The sequence below is a fragment of the Mauremys reevesii genome, linkage group 14 (assembly GCF_016161935.1).
Source record: "Mauremys reevesii isolate NIE-2019 linkage group 14, ASM1616193v1, whole genome shotgun sequence".
Lineage (NCBI taxonomy): Eukaryota > Metazoa > Chordata > Testudines > Geoemydidae > Mauremys > Mauremys reevesii.
The window spans coordinates 28663452-28683616 of record NC_052636.1 but is presented as its reverse complement, the minus strand read 5'-3'; the positions used below and the strand labels follow the sequence as shown (position 1 = coordinate 28683616).

At 55.3% G+C, this 20165-nt stretch overlaps 1 protein-coding gene and 1 non-coding gene across 2 annotated transcripts in view; one reads left to right on the top strand and one right to left on the bottom strand.

The window, feature by feature from the left end:
• LOC120381856 (zinc finger protein 418-like) overlaps positions 1-20165 on the top strand; it is a gene marked incomplete at both ends in the record, with an annotated part of 47040 nt that overhangs the window by 13725 nt on the left and 13150 nt on the right. The window lies entirely within an intron of this gene.
• Positions 807-879, bottom strand: TRNAV-CAC. Its single transcript has one exon. It is a non-coding gene; the product is annotated as a tRNA-Val (tRNA).

Here is a 20165-nt window from a genome sequence, read left to right as displayed (position 1 = left end):
AGCCCAGCATTTCGGCCAGAAAGGAGCCCACTCAGCCTCGCCATTGCTGCTTTTCCGTCCCCCTAGAACCCCGCTTCTCCGGGCTGCAAGGCGCCATTCCTGGGATGCCAACAGGCAGACACAGGGTCTATCTCCCAGCAGCCAACCGCACCTCCATGGGTTTGGCCCTCAGAAGGGCAGGCGGGGGTTTCCTGGATCCCAGTTGCTCACAGCCAGCCCAGCCTCCACCTCTAAAACCATCAGTCATGCCCCCAGGTTGGCCATAAACGAGCAGCCATTCTCCACTTGGACTCAACTTTGCTTGTTTTCCTTTCACCCAGAACCCCCCTTCTTCTCCTGGGCTGCAAGTAGCCACCCCTGGGAAGCCAAGAGGCAGGCACAGGATTCTGCCTCCCAGCAGCCAACCGCACCTTCCCAGGCTTTGCAGAACGAATGGTGATGCTCTACTAACCCCACTTAGCCGCAATGATGTGCTTACTTTCTGCCCTGCCTTCCTCAGCTTGACTTTCCTCTTTTGCCCCATTCCTGCCTCACTTCCTCCTTTGGCAAGTCACGCAGAGGAGGCCAGCAGGAAGAGCCGGCCTCCACCGGCCAACCTCCAACAGCAGAGGAGGCCAAGCCACAAGCCTCCAAAAGGTGACACGCCGCACTCCTCTAGGTTCTCCAGCCTGACACCAAGGTGCTTTCTCCACTGCTGTCAGCACCCTCTGTCATGCAGGGGTTGGAGTTATCCCACGGACAGGCCAATAGGAAAAGGAGGAGCATCTTCCTGAACAGCAAGGGGATCTGGCAAAAGGAAGCCAGCATATTTCTGCCTAGTTTTGAACCAGGGACCTTTTGCATGTGAGGCAAATGCAATAACCACTACGCTACAGAAACTCCATCTGCTTGGTTGTTGTTCACCCTGGCACAGACCGATGGACAAACCTAGAGAAAGTGGTGGCAGCCCTTCAATGGGTCAGCTGGCAGAGCAGAGGACTGGAGCGGGCACTCAGGAAGTCGTCCTTACGTCGCCCTTGTGACTCCAGCTTGAGGGAGAGCTTCTTTTCCTTCCCCTTGCTGACAAAAAGCAAGAGAAGAATGAAAGATCAGGTGGGCCAACTCGGTGCAGAAGCCCATGCTGTCTTTTCCTGCTGCATAGCCTGAAATGAGGGACTCGTGGCAGTTAAAGGAACTGCTGCACTTTCAGAAAACATCCCACCCGTGCACACAGGGGGATAGAAGAGCCTGTTAGTCTAGCACGCTCCCAACTGAACTACTTTAGCAGCTGCTCGGTTTCTTTTTGGCCTCCTGCTTTTCTGTCTGGGATGTTGTTGTCAGCTTTGGCATAGAAAAAGGACGTCATTGCGAGCGGCCCATGAAGACAAGATTCACTTTTGCCTTCCTTGCTCGGCTTTACTTGCGTCCTCGCCCTATTCCTGCCTTAGTTCCTGGGTTACCTGAAGGCAACGGGGGGCCAGCAGTACCAGGAGGAAGTTGGGCAGCTAGACCCTGGTGGCAAAAGTCCTGCCGCCACTTGCCACCCCACTCTCTTCTCCCAGCGTCACATATTGGCCACCAGGGACTTGGGGCCCAGCAGCGCAATGGAAGGCAGTGAACAGAGCCACCCTCGCCTTGAAGCTCCAGCTCATTAAACCACATCTTCAGTCACTGATAGCCAATGAGAGACCAACACCCCTTGCTATTTTAGCACTTGGAAATGCCATTGGTCAGTCATTGGATCTCTGTAATGCTGTTACAGAACAAATGAACATAGAATCTCAGTGTGACATTCTATACCTTTCGGGGAGCGGCTGTAACCCCCATAATCATCGTGATCTTACATATAGAGCATGACTTGTAAGGTATCAGGGAAAGGATATGATCGGCTGAAAGTCACTTCTTTACCCATAGATGTAGACCACTCATGCATATGAAGTCATGAGAATTGTGCAGTGTGGTTGTCACTGTGCTGCAAGGTGGGGGAGTCAGCCAAATATTAGCTCCCTAGTGGCAACAGCAAGGAAAATAACCAACACCCGGACAGGGTGTCAAACAACCCATCGACAGCCATTGCCCAGCAAGGGAGCTACAATGCAATGACTCACCTGCATGAGGACACCCCAGGGGAATTGCTCAGACTTGCTTGGAGAGACGCAGTGATGCTCACCTGACTCTGAAGGGGGGGGGGCAAAGCCATGAGGGAAGAAAGGACATGACAAAAGGAGAGACATTTGCCAGGCTTTATCTCTCTCTGCCACCTACATCTACAGACACCCCCACACCAAGCAACTGAAGCGCTGATGAAAGGGGAGAGCCTGGCTGAAAAGCCACCAGCCAGCCTGTGGTGAGAAGCATCTGAGTTTGCAAGGGTACTGAAAAGGTTAAGATCAGCTTAGTATTAAAAGCAATGAGGAGTCTGGTGGCACCTTAAGGACTAACAGATTTATTTGGGCATAAGCGTTCGTGGGTAAAAAGCCCACTTCTTCAGATGCATGGAGTGAAAATTGCAGATAGAGGCATAAATATAGATTGGAACATGAAGTGACGGGAGTTACCATACAAGGGTAGAACCAGTGTTGAAGGCTAATTCAGTCAGGGTGGATGTGGTCCTCTCCCCATAATTGATGGGGAGGTGTCAATACCAAGCGAGGGAAAATAGCTTTTGTTGTGAGCCAGCTACTCCCAGTCCTTATTCAAGCTCAAATTAATGGTGTTAAGTTTGCAAATCAATTGTAACTCTGCAATTTCTCTTTGAAGTCTGTTTTTGAAGGTTTTTTGAATGGCTACTTTGAATTATTAGGTGTAAATGTGCTATTGCTTATACAAGTCCCGTATGATCTCATGATTTGGATTTGGCGGCCTGGGTTCAATTCCCAGTGTGGGAACAATGCAGAGCTTTTGCTCAGAGGGGAGGCAGGAAATGAAAGGAATGGGAAGGGATCCTGCCAGCAGGGGAGTTGGACAGTGTTGGGAGGGGACCCCAGAAGTGGGGGTGGGGCAGTGGTCCTGGGGGGAGATGAGGGAAGGATCCCAGCTCTGTGGGAAGCTGACATTCTGGAGAGCACAGGCCTGGCATGGCGGGTGGGAGGAGTGAGTGTGTCCCTCTAAACTCACCACCAGCAGACTTGGAAGAATTACGTATTTGTTGGTAAATGTCAATTTCTGTGTAAAAACACAACCCAATGGCAAAATCTTTCCATCGATAATCATCAAAACTAACAGATGGGCAAAGAAAGAAAAAAGTTGCTTGAGAACTTCTCCTATTCTAATCCTCTAGGGTTCCCTTTTGCCTTAGGCACCACCACGTGGGCATTTCATATCCCTCCTCATTTTCACACAGACACACAATTTCCTTTGCACAGATCCATGAACAGCAAAACCTCCCTGTGTCTATTGTCTGAGCCAGGGCATTCGATTCCACTGAAACCTTCTCTCCTGCAATGGCAATGGTCAGACAGAGGGAATGCGTCCACCTTCCCCCTGGCAGTGAGATATTCACTCTCCTCTTCATGCTACTGCTGTTATTCCATGAGTCATCAAGGATGGAATAAAAAGCTGAGTTTACTCCAGGGTGAGGAAAGAACGGAGCCATCAACGCTCTCAAAAATCTCAATGCCCAGAGAAAACCTGCCTCTGTTATTGGACTCACAGAGGTGCTGGCAATACAACGGGAAAAGGGACTGTCTGAATTTCCAGGGCAGGGAATGAACAATCTACAGCAACATCATTAACCACAAACACACCCTCATCATGCTCCAGCCAGTAGGGAAATGGGCAGGAATTCTTGCTGTTCAGCCATGGCCACACGTACAGAGCTGCACAGCAGTGAGTGTGCTGGGGAAGCTGGTCTGAGCAAACAATTTGTAATGACCCTTCAGTGAGAAGAGAACCAGAGTGTAGAAAGGCCCCTGTGTTAAGTGGTTGTGGCTGAGCCTTAGGGAGCTGAACTAGAAAACCATGGGTGTCTTTCTGTAAAGGTTTGATCCTTGCCAGCTAGGCAAGGCTGGTGTGTGGTGTCTCCATGGCTGTACTTCCAGGGTCTGATCACCCACGGTGCCATAGGGAGCCAAGCCTAGACATATTCAGAGACTAAGGCCAGGTCAATATTTCAAACAGTGAGTCTATGCTGCTGCAGCTCAGTAATGGAGATGCTCTGTGCCAGGGTTTCTCAAACGTCCTTTCACTGCAACCTCCTTCTGCCAAAATAACTTAATACGTAGCCCTGTAAAGAAGGACCAAGCCCCCCCACTTGGGGGGGGAGTGCAAAGCCTGAGGGATTCAGCCCTGGGTGGGGGGGCTCAGACTTTTGGCATCAGCCCCAGGACCCAACAAGTCTAATGCCAGCCCTGGTGACCCCATTAAAACAGGATCACAACCCACTTTGTGGTCCTGACCCATAGCTTGAGAACCACTGCTCCATGCTGCGGGGGGAGAGTTTTCCTGTTGGTGTAGTCAATCCACTTCCCCAGGAGGTGGCAGCTCTGTCACGGGGAGAAGCTATATCGGTGGGTGTGCAAGCTGTGGTGTTTACCACATTTAAGAAGTTTAATCAAACCCCATTTTTAAAACCACCTGTGGTCTGGGAATGGCAAAGGAGCTCGATGAAGCAGGATCTGTCCTTCAAAGTCCTGGAGATCACGATTCCATACTCCTGTTGTAATGGGGGTATAGCTCAGTGGTAGAGTGTTTGATTGCAGATTAAGGGGTCCTTTGTTCAAACCCAGGTGCCCTCTTAAAGAAAAGAAAAACATTTCCATTCTCCATTATGTTCAGGAGCTCCACCATATGAGGATGCTTGAAATGAATATGAACACTCAACATTTTGCTGTCCAAATGCATAAAAACCTAGCAAAGCTGTCCATCTGCTGAAATCAGTTCCAATCCTCTAAGTGTTTAGTTTATGTTTTCATCAATTAAACAAAGGTATCATTCCCTGAAGCAGAGCACAAGTTTGAAATACAGGCAGCATAGAGCTAATATTCATAATGTCAACTACAAAAAAACGATACACATCTAGAGATAGCATCATTATAATCAGCCAATCAGAACCTCTCCATAGACCCCTTACACGACCACTTCTCTGTAATATTGGCTGCAAATATAGAACAGTGGTCGCAACGGTGAGCTATACAGTTACAGATTATGTCAATAACGTCACAGGAGGTGACACGGCATCAGTGAGACTGATACTGGAATACTGCCTCCAGTTTTGGTGTCCTCATTTGAAAAGATGTTGTGAAATTGGAGCTGGGGCAGCAAAGAGCCACCTAATGTTCTGAGGACTGGAAAAATACCTTCTAGGAGCTATTGAAAGAGCTCAACCTGTTTAGCTTATCAAAAGAAGATTGAAAGGTGACTTCACTGAAGTGTTGAAATGCCTTAATGGAGAGATAAGATTGGGTATTAAAGGGCTCTTGAATCGAGCAGAGAAAGGCCTAACAAGAGCCAATGGCTGGAAGGTGAAAAGAGACAAATTCATATTACAACTAAGGCACAAAAATTCAACAGCGAGGATGATTCACCACAGGAACAAGCTACCGAGGAAAGTGGTGGATTCTCCATCTCCTGATGTCATTTCATGAAGACTAGATGCCTTTCTGGAATGTGTTTGCCTCAAAAGTAGCTCTTGTGTCCTACAGGAGGCCTGTGATATGCAGGGGGTCAGATTAGATGCTCTAATGGTCTCTTCTGGCCATAAAGTCGACTAATTTCTGAAAAACTGAGTGTAGCATTGGGAGCAACGTCTGATGTTTCCCTGTCTAGCCGGCTTGCTGCCTAGAACGAACGCTCCTTGAGTGGGGTGATCCCCAGGTAGCAGCTCAAACCTGCAAAGTGCCTGGCCAGGGGCAGGACATTAGCCCAGCAAGGGAGGGGTGTGGCAGTGACATCACAAAGGCCTTTGGCAGGACCTCAGCCTATTGGTCAAAGGTGGTGGGGAGGTGGTGACCTCACAGAGAGATGCTGACATCAGCCAGGCAGGACAGGGGCGAGGGGCCAGGGAAACCTCAGAGACCCCTGTGGCTTTGCTGCAGCAAGTCTCCTTCTCCAGGTCTCTCTTTGAGGACTGAGAGAGTATTCGGGCTCACGGACGTGAGCGCCAGGAGGAACCTCTTTCGAGTTTTCTCTTTCCCTTTCAGTGATTTTACTAGAAAACAGCCGTCCCTGTTTAGAAGGTAAGAGCCTCCTGGAGGTTTGAAACCTGTTCAGTCTGATCCATCTGGTGACAGTTGAATTCTAGGCATGGAAAACATGAGCTTAAGGAGGCAGAATTTTATTCTGCACCTGGGATTTTGTCCCTTAGAATTACTGGGGACATTGGGGTTTGTCCTTTTTGTTTCACCTTTTGTCCTTTCTCCTGTTCCCCTCTCAACACCAGGAGAGGGGTGTGTGTTGCGGGAGAGTGCTCAAAATGTGGGGCTGAACTAGTGCTCGGGCAGTGATCCCCACCAGTGACCTGGGCCATCCTTTGGGCTCTCTGGTGAGAACCCTCAGCCTCCCGTCCTCAGTCTCTACCCTGATTGGCTGAGCAGGGAGTTATTGACAGGGAGGAGACTCAGGTCCTTGTTGTTCTCTTTAAGACCAAGGAAATAAGTCAGAACCAGTTCTATGTTTGATGAATTTTGCTGCTTCTGGGCCAAAGCCGCCTACTCCTTGGGCACATTTGTTCCCCATTCACAGTGCCACCCCCCTCTCCATTCACAGCGAGGTGCAGCATGAGGTTTCGGCTACCATACTCCCTCCCCCTCCCTTTCCTGTTGATAGCAGCCAAGGGAATGCTGGGAAATTTGGTTCTTTCCCTGCTCCAGGGCTGGCTCTATAGGCAGGGAGCTAACCAAGGAACTACAGCTCCCAGGGCTCCCTGTTGGTTCTCCGCTCCCAGGCTCGATCCCTGCCGGCTGCCGCCCCTGCAAATGGGCTGCTCCAGGCACCTGCTTGCTTTGCTGGTGCCTAGAGCCCTGACTCTGTGCCCCTGCCCGGAGCCTGCATCCAGCACCCAAACTCCATTCTAGAGCCTGCACCTGACTCCATCCCAGAGCGCAACCTCTCAACCATCCTACACTCCAATCCCCTGCCCCAATCCAGGGCCTGCACCCCAGACCTCCTCCCCCAACCCAAACTCCCTTGCAGAGCCTTAGGCAAGTGTGGGGAAGAGTTCGGGGGGGGGGGCAGGCTCTGAGTGGTCTGGGCACCACCAAAACTTCTACAAACCTGCTGCCACTGATACTTGGGGCGGGGTGAGGAGGTGAGCGGCGAGTCGGTGGATGGAGGGGGGCGCCATTTTCAGTATTTTAATGTTTGGTACTGCATTGAGTGACTGCTGTGTGCAGTAATATAGTGACCCCTGGGGGGTCCATACTCGGGGGGGGGGTGAGGAGGTCAGCTGCGAGTCGGCGGATGGAGAGGGGCAAATCTCTCAGATTCAAAATCTGGGACAGTGTCTGTTGGTCCTTTTTGCTGCTTTTCTCTGGGCTGGGGGTTGTCCCAGTGCTGCACAGAGGGGTTCCCACAGGAAGGTGCTTGCTCCTAACCCCCGAGGCCATCAGTGTGTCGGCTCTTCTCTAGCCAGCCCACTTGCCAAGTCTGATTGGCCTTGGTCGGGCTCCCAGCCCCTCTCCAAGGGGTGCAGCTGTCTGGAGGTGCTGCCTTCCTCAGTCCCACCTCATTCACTCCACAGGGCGACGGATTACAAAGTGGGGGGAAGATCTTATTCTACTTCTAGCAAAAAGACATTTTTCTATTACCTTAATTACACTACCTTAGGGGCCCCCTATAACATATTACCAAGGTTCAATACAAAGTCATAGGCAAGTTATACAAAAATGCACAATGCAGAGATTTATCTACAACTGCACTGAGTGACTGCTGTGTGCAGTAATATGGTGACCCCTGGGTCTTTGAATGAGGCTTTATACTGGGGGGCGGGTGAGTCGGAGGCGAGCGGGTGGGCAAGTGGCAGGTGGGCACAGAGGTGAGCAGTGAGCCAGCAGGGGCTCAAGGGGCAGGGATGGGGGTTTCTGGCCGGGGAGGGAGGAGGTGAAAGGAGGCGAGTGGTGGGTGGGGACTTACTCGGAGGAATGCAGCAGGCCAGCGGGGAGCTAGGGGTTGAAGTGGGGTGTGAGGATGGGGACGAGCGGGGAGGGGGCAGGTCCTATTTTACTGTTGTGATCTGGTCACCCTATGGGGCCATTTCTTCCCCTCCCCCAACCTTCCTTTTTGGCCCACACCTGTTTCAGTGGGGCGGCGCTGGGAAGGAGGTTTGTTTCTTTGGGGCGGGCGGTGCTGGGGACATTGGTTCCACAGGGCTGGGCAGCGCGGGGGAGGTGTTTCATGGGGGCTGGGTGGCACAGTGGGGGGAGGCACTGTTATATTCTTGCTGTGAGTGCAAAAATAGCTAGTTACAGCTCTGGGACCCCATATTGCGCTAGGTGCTGTACAATCCCTGGCCAACACTGGGACACCCAGGGGGTTCCCCTCAATCTCCCTGAGCCTCTGCAGCCCAACTTCTTCTAACTCCATCTGGATCACACATACACACACCCCGGTAAAAAAACAAACCAAACTGGGCGGGGCAGCTCCTGGGGACGGGGCTTGGCACAGATCGGGGGCAGAGCAGCTCCTGGGGACGGGGCTCTGGCACAGACCGGGGGCGGGGCAGCTCCTGGGGGCGGGGCTTTGGCAGAGATGGGGCTAGTTCCCACCTCAGAAAGTTCTTGGCCCGGTGAGTGTGGCAGCTGCAGCCTGGGTTGGGCTTGAAGGAGCCAGGAAGGGGCTGGAGCAGTGGCCAGAGGCTGCAGGCACCAGGGGCCAGAGGGATCCCAGGGGCAGCCCTGGGGGGGCAGAAGAGAGACTCCACACACAGGTCCCAGAAGCTGAGGGTCTCGCAGCCCCTGGGGATCTGCTCTTGGGTGGGGTCTGGACAGCGATGGAGCCCCTTCCTCATGCTGCCTCAGGTGTAGTGTGAGAAACTGCTGCGTGTAGGAATTTGCTACTTATGGTGCACTGAGCATGCTCAGTAAATCTGCTGAAGCCACTTCCCTTCACCCTGCCCTTTCTCAGAATCAGATTCTGCAGATTGCTATTTACAGGGTGTCATAAATGTATAGCTACGGGCAGTGATGAGCTGCCAAAATGCTAACAACTGGTTCCCTCCTCCTCACCCCATGAGGGGTCATGCCCCCCCGGGACTCCTGCCCCATCCAACCCCCGCCATGTTCCGTGACAGCCCCCACCCCAGGACCCATGCCCTATCCACCCCCTTCCCTGTCCCGACTGCCCCTTGCCACCCCATCCAACCCCTTCTCTGATTCGTGATGGCACCCTGGGACCCCTACCCCATCCAACCACCCCTTCTCTCTGTCCCCTGACTGTCCCTGGAATCCCTACCCCTAACTGCCCCATTCAACCCCTTCTCCTTTCTGACTGCCTCCCCCCCGCTTGCCCCATTCAATCCCCCTGTTCCCTGCCCTCTGACCGCTCTGACACTAATCCATTCCCCCCCACAACTCCCTGCCCCTATCCAACACACCCTCCCTGTTCCTTACCATTCTACCTGGACCCGGGGCCCAGCGGGCCGGGCAGGCCGGAGCCGCCCCCCCCCCCCGCTGGACCCGGACCCGGGGGCCAGGCAGGCAGGAGCCATGCCCCCCCCGCTGGACCCGGACCCGGGGGCAGGGCAGGCAGGAGCCATGCCCCCCCCGCTGGACCCGGACCGGGCAGGCAGGAGCCGCGCCCCGGCTGGACCCGACCCGAGCAGGCAGGAGCCGCCCCGGCTGGACCCAACCCGGGCAGGCAGGAGCCGCGCCCCAGCTGGACCCGGACCCAGGCAGGCAGGAGCTGCACCCCGGCTGGACCCAACCCGGGCAGGCAGGAGCCAGCGCCGCCCCGGCTGGACCCGACCCAGGCAGGCAGGAGCCAAGCCCGCCCCCGCTGGACCCGACCCGGCAGGCAGAAGCTGCGCCGCCCGGCTGGACCTGGGGGCCGGGCAGGAGCCACTCCGTGCTGCCCGGCGAGGTCACAGCTGGACCCGGGAAGCAGGAGCCGCACCGCCCATCCCCAGGGTCCGGCAGCGACCTCGCCGTGCGGCGCAGCGCCTGGAGCCCTCCCCTCCCGCTGGCATCCCCACTCCCCGCCCCAGCTCAAGCTCACCTGCAGGAAGCCGCTGCTTTCTTCTCAGCCCTCCCAGGCTTCCCGCGCGAACAGCTGATTCGCGGGAAGCCTGGGAGGGGGAGGAGAAGCCAGAAGCTTCTGAAGAGGAGGCGGAGTGAGGTGAGCTGGGGCTGGGGGAAGGGCAGGGAGCTGCTACAGCTTTTCTTAAATTTAAAAGCCCTTTTGGAACTAGTTGTCCCTCCGGGAACAACCGGTTCTAAAGGGGGCTTCTGAATTTAACAACCGGTTCGCGCGATCCGGTGCGAACCGGCTGCAGCTCACCACTGGCTATGGGTAGCATAAAATACCCTGTAAAGGGTTAAAAAGCTCAGATAACCTGGTTGGCACATGACCCAAAGGACCAATAAGGGAAGAAAATACTTTCAAATCTGTGGGGGAAGGTTTTTGTTTTCGTGTTCCTTTGTTCTCTCTGGGTCAGCGAGGAACCAGGGCATGGAAAATACATCTCCCTAAGCACATGGCATAGAAAAACCTTAGAGATCTGTCCATAGGCAGGTCCTTGCATAGCTTGCTGAGTCACAAGGCGTATCTGCCTTTTTTCAGTGGGTCTATTGTATAGCTGATGGTCTGTAATGGGCCATCAAGCAGGCTAGGCAGAACTGACACCAACTTGTCTGGCTGGGGTGTTCCCTGGAAGCAGAGCACAAGTTTGAAATACAGGCAGCATAGAGCCAATATTCATAACATCAACTACAAAAATGATACACAGTTAGAGATAGCATAATTATAATCAGTCAGACAGAACCGCTCCATAGACCCCTTACACAACAGCCTTTCTACAATATTGGCTGCGAATATAGAACAGTGGTCGCAACGGTGATCTATACAGTTACAGATTATGTCAATAATGTCATAGGAGGTGACACGGCATCAATGAAATTGGAGCTGGGGCAGCAAAGAGCCACCAGATATTCTGAGGGCTGGAGAAAAATGCCTTCTAGTGAGCTATTGAAAGAGCTCAACCTATTTAGCTTATCAAAAGAAGATTGAAAGGTGACTTCATTGAAGTGCTGAAGTGCCTTAATGGAGAGAAAGGATTGGGTATTAAAGGGCTCTTTAATCGAGCAGAGAAAGGCACAACAAGACCCAATGGCTGGAAGGTGAAAAGAGACAAATTCATATTACAACAAAGGCACAAATATTCAACAGTGAGGATGATTCACCACAGCAACAAGTTACCAAGGAAAGTGATGGATTCTCCATCTCTTGATGTCATTTCATGAAGACCAGATGCCTTTCTGGAATGTGTTTGCCCCAAAAGTAGCTCTTGTGTCCTACAGGAGGCCTGTGATATGCAGGGGGTCAGATTAGATGCTCTAATGGTCTCTTCTGGCCATAAAGTCGACTAATTTCTGAAAAACTGAGTGTAGCATTGGGAGCAGCGTCTGATGTTTCCCTGTCTAGCTGGCTTGCTGCCTAGAACGAACGCTCCTGGAGTGGGGTGATCCCCAGGGAGTAGCTCAAACCTCCAAAATGCCTGGCCAGGGGTAGGACATTGGCACAGCAAGGGAGGGGTGTGGCAGTGACATCACAAAGGCCTTTGGCAGGACCTCAGACTATTGGTCCAAGGTGGTGGGGAGGTGGTGACCTCACAGAGAGATGCTGACATCAGCCAGGCAGGACAGGGGCGAGGGGCCAGGGAAACCTCATAGACCCCTGTGGCTTTGCTTCAGCAAGTCTCCTTCTCCAGGTCTCTCTTTGAGGACTGAGAGAGTATTCGGGTTCACGGATGTGAGCGCCAGGAGGAACCTCTTTCGAGTTTTCTCCTTCCCTTTTAGTGATTTTACTAGAAAAGAGCCGTCCCTGTTTAGAAGGTAAGAGCCTCCTGGAGGTGTAAAACCTGTTCAGTCTGAGCCATGTGGTGACAGTTGAATTCTAGGCATGGAAAACACAAGCTTAAGGAGGCAGAATTTTATTGCGCACCTGGGATTTTGTCCCTTAGAATCACTGGAGACATTGGGGTTTGTCCTTTTTGTTTCACCTTTTCCTCCATCCATCCCTCCCTCCTTTCTCTTCTTCTCTTGCTTATTTTGTTCTTTCTCCTGTTCCCCTCCCAACACCAGGAGGGATATGTGTGTGTGTGTGTGTGTGTGTTGCGGGGGAGGGCTCTGCAGCTCCCACTGTAGGAGGTCCACCCAAAAATGTGGGGCTGAAATAGTGCTCAGGCAATCAGCGCCGGATTAACCTTCTGTGGGTCCTGGTACCAAACATATTTGTAGGCCGTATGTAGTCACTGTGGACTCCGAGTGTGGGCCTGGTGGGGCAGTGCCATTGGTGCCATAGCATACCCGCTACTGAACCTCAGAGACATTTTTCATTTTGATCACACACCTCTCCATGACTGTACGCATTGCCATACACAGCTCCCTCAGCCCCCGGGTTTTCTTATTGAGCTGTACACCCATGTGGGTTTACCAGTGTCCACAGTGAGCAGAACTTTCATAGTGATCAAGGAAACTCCCCACAGATTTATCTCCTTCCTCATTCAGACCTTCTCTAGCCATGTCTCCAGTACCCCCCATGTCACCAGTCACGGCATGTGGTCCTAGTCTCAGCTCAGAGTTCTAAAGCCAGCAGACACCTGATCAGTTCTGACAGATCCCTCCCTCAGCCCCCATCCTGCCATGTGAGCCAGCCACCTGCAAACACCATCTCCCCAAAGTCAGGACTTAGCCCTTGGGAATCTGAAGCCACCAGCCTCTCTCCCTCGGCTCCCATCTACATGCTAGTCTGCTACGTGGTCCCCACCACCTCTCCCCAGACTTGTTTCCTTTCCATTTTGGACATGCTCCCACCCAGCTGGAAGCTCCCTCTGCCAGCCTGACCTGCTCCCTCCTTCCCTGTTCCCCTTGACATTCCTGTCCTACTGGTGACCTCTGTTCCTTGAGGTGAACTCCAGTGTCTTTAGCTGCTCTAGCTTAATGGCCCCAGTAGTCACAGAGCCACCTGCAGCTTCTCTGGCTACAGCCCTGGGGCCAGTTCCCAGAGGCCAGCCTTAGCCAGCTGCAGCTACTAGCCGCAGGAGGGGTGGCAATGCCAGGGCTGAGCCTGCTTGAACCTTGCAACGGCAGTACTAGGGACTCTAAATCCTCAGTGCTGGCCCTAGGCAGCTGCAGACTCTGGAGTTAGGCACTTCCCTCCTCTAGGCCATGGCTTTAAATACCTGAGATTCCCATCACCTGCAGCAGAGGCCACCAATTCCCACACCCCCCTCAGCCAGCACCTAGTCGTGCAGAAAGTGCAGCCTGAGTGATTTTGGAGGCTGGGTGCCAGGAGGTTCCTGTCCCTGAGCAGCAGCTCTGCAACAAGCGCACATGCTTCCCCGTTGGGACATTAGCCGTTACTGACAAGGTTTGTCTGTGTTCTTTTTTTGATCTCATTGTTAGGTGTGAGAAGTATGAACTGTTCAATATGTTCAATTAGTTGGTTAATAAGGTGTTTATGAAGTAAATCACTGGCTTTACAATAAGATCCAATCTGGAGCATATGACCTATTGACCCCTGGACTCCATCTCTGAGAGGGCACTTGTTTACCATCAGGGGACAGGCTCAAACCAGTCCAAACCGGTTTTTCCCGCCAAAACCAGCCCTCAGCGTTCCATCTCCTCAGCACTTTTCCCGCCACAGAAGTGATATAAGGACGTGCTCAGCGCCTGCGCGGGGCCCCCCCCCCCCAGCGACGGCCCCTCCACGGTCGGGTCTTCCCAGCGCTCCCGAGCCGGAGAGCGACGAGCCCCCTGGGTCCCGCCGTGAGACTGAGGAACAGGAGGCCTGTCACCCCCATTCCTGCCGTCCTGCATCCCTGGTGTCCAGCCTCCCACGGAGCCCCCGGGGAGTGAGAGACCCGGGGGCACTGGGGCTGGGCAGGAAAGTGACTCTGCCCGGGGAACCTGGGAGACGCCCCACAGCTGCCTCCGCCCCTGTGGGATTTGGGGGGCAGAGACTGGGGCCGGGCGGGGGGGATCCCCTGTGGTGTGGGGGAGATGGGGGGTGTCAGGCATGGAGGGGAGAAGCTGGAGTTGTGGGGGGGGACGGTCAGTGGGACGCGGGGTTGAACTGTCTCTGTGCAGCCAGGAAATTCCCGGGAGTGGCAGGCGGGGAGGGGGGTTAATTGGATCCTGTCCCTGTTGGTGCCACTTGCCTCTCGCCCCCGATACAAATTCTCTCTAGTTCTGCCCCTTTTCTCGCTCAGTATCTCACACGGGCTATAAAATCTGGGGCGATTTCCCCCCCATCCCCGCCAATGATCCGCTCGCCCGTCTCCCCCGATTTCCCCCGGTCTCCCCATGAGTCTCAAACGGCAGTTTAAAATCTTCTCTAGTGAGGGCATTTTCCCACCCGTTTGATCTGCAGCGATTTGTCCTTGTTTAGGTGGGAAATTGTTGCCTGAGTCATTCCCAGCCCAGGGCTGCCCCTGGAGTGGGGGTGGGATGGCTCAGTGGTTGGAGCACTGGCCTGCTAAACCCAGGGCTGGGAGCTGACTCCTTGCGGGGGCCATTTGGGGATTTAGTTGGGGATTGGTCCTGCTTTGAGCAGGGGGTTGGACTAGACACCTCCTGAGGTCCCTTCCAACCCTGATATTCTATGATATGCCTGTTCTCTGCCAGGGCAGGGAAGGGAGGCGCACGTGTCCCCCATGGGGACTGCCCAGACCCCCCTTTCCCAATCCCAGTTGTTGCCCCCTAACTACCAACACAGTTACCCCCAACCATCAGTTGCCAGTCACCCGCCCATCCCCCACTGCTGCCCCCTTCGCTCATCCAGGGACCTTTCAGCTCCCCCTCCCCCTCCCTTTTAATCAGCTCCTCAAAGGGCTCCCTGCTGCCCATGGCAATGGTGGGGGTGGGGGGAACCATCACTTTGTGTTTATGTATTGGACAGTCGTATAAAATCCAGTCCAACAGTCCCCCTTTTCCACTAGTTCGTTAACAGCCAGGGGTGAGCTGGAGCCGGTTCACACGAACCCGTTGTTAAATTTAGAAGCGGTTTTAGACCCGCTTGTTAACTGGCTTCCCTGCGAGGGAAGCTTGGATGGGCTCTGGCTGGGAAGCCTGTAATTCCTCCTCCGGCCGCCGGGGGGCGCTGCGCTGCGGGAGCCACGTGAGCTGCCCCCTGGCCCTGCTGCTGCTCCTGCTCTTTGGACCTCTGGCCCTGGGGCTCCTGCTGCTGCCTGGTGGGTGCCCGGCTGCCTCCTGCTGCTCCCAGCCCCCCCCCGTGTGAGTGTCTGCGCCCCTCCCCCGCCCAGAGCCCCCTGCCTGCAGCCCCCCGCCGCAGCCAGCCCCGGTCACCCTCCCCCCGCCCCTGCCTGCACCCCCTGCCCTGCCACCCCCCCTTGCACCCCCTGCCCTGCCCCCAGCCCCTGTCTGCACCCCTGCCCTGCCCCCATTGCACCCCTGCCCTGCCCCCAGCCCCTGTCTGCACCCCTGCCCTGCCACCCCATTGCACCCCTGCCCCCAGCCCCTGTCTGCACCCCTGCCCCTGCCTGCACCCCTGCCCTGCCGCCCCATTGCACCCCTGCCCTGCCCCCAGCCCCTGTCTGCACCCCTGCCCTGCCACCCCCATTGCAGCCCCTGCCCTGCCCCCATTGTACCCCTGCCCTGCCCCTGCCCCTGTCTGCACCCCTGCACTGCCCCCATTGCACCCCCACCCACAGCCCCTGTCTGCACCCCTGCCCTGCCACCCCCATTGCACCCCTGCCCTGCCCCAGCCCCTGTCTGCACCCCTGCCCTGCCACCCCCATTGCACCCCTGCCCCCAGCCCCATCTGCACCCCTGCCCTGCCCCCATTGCACCCCTGCCCTGCCACCAGCCCCTGCCTGCAGCCCCCCAGTCACCAGCCGCCAGCCCCCCGCTGCCCCCTCCCCCCAGCCACCCCTGCTGCCCCCCTGTCCCCTGCCCCTGCCCCCAGCCAGCCCCAGCCCCCTGCCCCATCCAGCCCCTGCCCACAGCCACCCCTGCCCCACCCCTGCCCACAGCCGCCCTCTACCGCAGCCAGCCCCTGCCCCCAGCCAACCCTACCCCAGCCACCCCTGCCCCCAGCCACCCCTGCCCCACCCCTGCCCACAGCTGCCCCTGCCCCACCCCTGCCCACAGTCACCGCAGCCAGCCCCTGCCCACAGCCAGCCCCTGCCCCAGCCACCCCTGCCCACAGCCACCGCAGCCAGCCCCTGCCCACAGCCGCCCTCTGCCCCATCCCTGCCCACAGCCACCCGCAGCCAGCCCCTGCCCACAGCCACCCTCTGCCTGCAGCCAGCCCTTGCCACAGCCACCCCCTGCCTGCAGCCAGCCTCTGCCCACAGCCACCTGCAGCCCGCCCGTCTGCATCACCTGCCCACAGCCAGCCCGTGTCACTCCCTGCCTCCAGCAGCCAGCCCGACATCCACTGGTGCCCTGCAGTTCCCAGGGCAGTAACCCTGCACACCTGCTTTAATGAGGGGGCAGGAGCAGCTGGGACCCACACATGTGCACACCCTAGAGTGACCAGACAGCAAGTGTGAAAAATCGGGACGGGGGTGAGGGGTAATAGGAGCCTATATAAGAAAAAGACCCAAAAATTGAGACTGTCCCTGATCACCACCCACACATGTGAAACGGAGCTCAGTTCTAGTTCAGCCCCATCTTTTTAAAAAAGAACTTTAGGTAGGGTTAAAATACATCTGTATTTTCCTGGACATGTCAGGCTTTTCGGTTCTTAATCACCTCCTGGGAAAATATAGACGTATGGTAACCCTATTGGTACAAAAAATACATGCTGTCACACATCCCTTAAATCAGAACTTTTTATAGGGAACCTGTTGTTAAATCAGAACTTTTATAGGAACCCGTTGTTAAGACTTTGGCAGCTCATCACTGTTAACAGCGATATAAAATCCCCTCAGATCTTGATGTTTTTCTCTTGTGTTATCAAATACGCAGTGTGAGTTGAGAAGTATCGCAAACCCCATGGCAAATGGCCTCTGTGAGGTTGCTTCCCACAGTGCAAGATGCAGCCACCTCTGGGGTGGATCCAGGGTGGCCATTATTTGCTAGTGACAGGCCATGGACATTTCTTACCTATTTTGTCCCTCCAGGCCTTCCATTCTCCTGTTCAAGAGACATCCCCCAGGGCTCCCTCTGCCTGTGTGACTGGCCAGCAGGGGGCGGTGGTCACTCTATCCACTTCTCAGGCACTGTGAGGTAACAGTGTTGCTGGGTGGGGTGGGGCTGTGGGGAGATAGCAGCTGAAGGGGATTGTGGTGGGAGAGGCCTCTGGGTGGCTGGGCAGGGGGTACCCTAGTGAGGTTGGTGGGTTCTGGAGATTTGGGGTTTCAGGGGGTGGGAGTGATGTGCCCAGCCCTGAGGCTGTGGGTCCTGGAGGTGGGTATCGCTGGGGCCTGTTGGCTGCAGAACAGCCGGGGTGGGCGTCTCTTGGGAGGCGGGACAGGGGTTAGAGGAGCCTGGTGCTGTGCCAGGGCTCTGTCTGGGCTTCCCCGCAGACTCCTGGGATCGCTGCCGAGCCCAGTGCACAGAGTGTGTGTGGGAGAATCCCGGCGCTAGGCCAGGGGTGCCCCTGTAAAGCACCAGGATCCCGCAGGGGGAGGAGGGTGCCAGGCAAAGGGCAGGGCAGATCCTGCTGGAGGGCGGGGATCCTTGGCTGGCAGTGAGTGACTGAGTTCCCAGTGGGGGCCCCTTTTCGGGGGTCTTCGGCTGTTGGGTTCTCTTGGTGGGGGAACCTTTGGGATTCCCAAACTGGCAATGAAGGTCTGGTGGGGTTCTCTGGCCGGTGGGGCTCTGAGGGTATCTGAGGTCCCTGGCCAGGGACTCTGGGGCTGGGTCCCAGGGAGTATCTGGGGGGCTGCTCCTGACCTCGCTTCTTCTCCTGATTAGCTTATGCCAGAATCCTGGCTCCAAGCACTGCCCGGCATTCCCGGCCTGGCCCAGTCACTGTGATAACTTTCTAGCCACTTATCAGACACTGTGAGGTGAAATCACAGATTTTGCTCTTCTCCCCTCTTGAAAACTGCAGGAACTTCCAGTTCCATTGTCCTAGATTGTCCAGTCCATTGTCCAGTCCTTGTCCTGGATCTGGGGATGAGGAGGTGGGAAGGGGTCAGCGCTGCCGCACAATGGTCTCTTCCACAGCGTTCTGGACTCATTGTTTCTGAACTCTGGTTTCATTGAGACCATTGTTAATCCAGAGTCACTGTATGGAAAGACAAGGAGTGACTCCGGATGGACAGTGGGGCTAATGAGATCAGCAATTCTCCCTGTGAGGAGGGGCTCTCATTAGCTGCTCTCCCCAGAGAGCTAAAGGAGGGAAGCTGCTCAAACGCTCTGTCCCTCTCTGCTCAGGATACTGGGGTTCAGCTTCCTGGGTCAGACGCTGCAGCCTCTGTTGTGATCTGGGAAACCAGGCTTAGCAGCTGCTGCTCCCCCAGTGGGGTTCTGTGCTGGGAAGTGACCTTAATTAAAGCTGCTTCTCTGCCTGGCCCAGGGGATGACTTTCTCCAGCTGGTCCTAGCCCCCTAGGGCAGCCCTGGGCCCTGTTAATACTAAATTCTGAGCCAGAGTCTCCAGGTAACTGAAAGACCTCAGGGAAAGTGCTGGGGACTGGCAAGAAAGTGAATCTGCACAAAAAGCCCCTCCCTATTTCTCCTCCCATTAGTAATTGCCAGTAGAAAACCCAGCCATGGGAGAGCAAAGCCCCCAGGAATGGGACTGTCCCAGCCCAGAGGGGCAGGGAGAGAGGACAGGGGAAGGAGAGACTGAAAGGGGCAGTGGGAGAAATGAGGGGGGAGAGATTTCGAACCCAGACACATGTATTGCTGCATCCCTGGGCAGAACCACTTTCCAGTGAACAAAACAGGGATCAGAGAGAGGAAAAGCCAGTTCCTGACTCCATATTCCCCCTGCTGGGGTGTGGCTGCCGTGGGGTCAGTGTCCCTGGGAATCCCCCACAGTGACTCCTTTGGTTCTGCTCTTTTCTAGCCTTGTGTTCAGAGACTTTGTTAGGGGGTGAGGGCAGTGAGAAGGGAGGTAAAAAATGTGTCTGGGCTTAGCATGGCAGGAGGGGCCAGATCTACATTGTAATAAACAGACTGAGCATTTCCCAGCATGGCAGAATCTAGGGTGTCTGTCTGCAGGGAAGGGGCCTGGGGGAATTCTGATGTGAAATTAACTAAAACTGGTTCTGAAACGCCCACAACTGCCCTTCTCCCCCAGACAGGCTGCAGAATGACGTCCATGTTTTGCTCCAGCTCATCCCAGCCTGGCGTGGGACAGGGAAGAGAAATGGCTGCAGTGGAGCCAACTCAGGTAGAGATTATTGGGGGGTTGCTGGTGGGTTCCTGCTGGAGGAGAGGGACAGCAAATACACCGGAGATGGGAAGGTTTGCACAGTCTGGTCTGGAGGTTGGAGCGGGGCAGGAAATTCACAGCGTGGAGAAAGGAGGAGGCCAGGGTGTGGCAAACCTGCTGGGAGTTATTTAATAAGTGCCCTAGATTCTAGGAACAGACCCAGGAGGTTGGGAGGTGGAAATGCCCTAATTTGTGAAGAGAGAAAATAGCCCACCTACATGGAGCTAGTCAAACTGACCAGACTCCCAGTGCTGGAGCCTGAGCTCACTAACCAGCGGCTGCTGTGAGATATGAAGGGGGCACCCATGAGTCAGGCTTATTGGAGCTGCCTCTCCCTTCATATCCGGCTCCTCACAATGGGGAGGTTATTGGGCTTCCTACCAGGGAGCTCTCCCTGGACCCTGCTAGGGGCTCCATCTCCTGTATCAGTCGGTGGCTAGTAGGTGTGTGATGGATCTGCTGGGAGAGACAAGGGGCTCTCTTCGTCCCCTCACCCTGGTATTTGCTGGATACGCTGAGCAGGGTGGGGGTGGGACTTTGTTGACTGCGATCCACCCAGAGCTTCCATTTGATTGGCTCCTCTCTGCCACAAATAGTGGGGCTGTGAGTGGGGAAAGAGATTCTGAGTGTTGGACTCTTGCTCTTTCAGGGGCTGGTGACCTTCGAGGAGTTGGCTGTGCA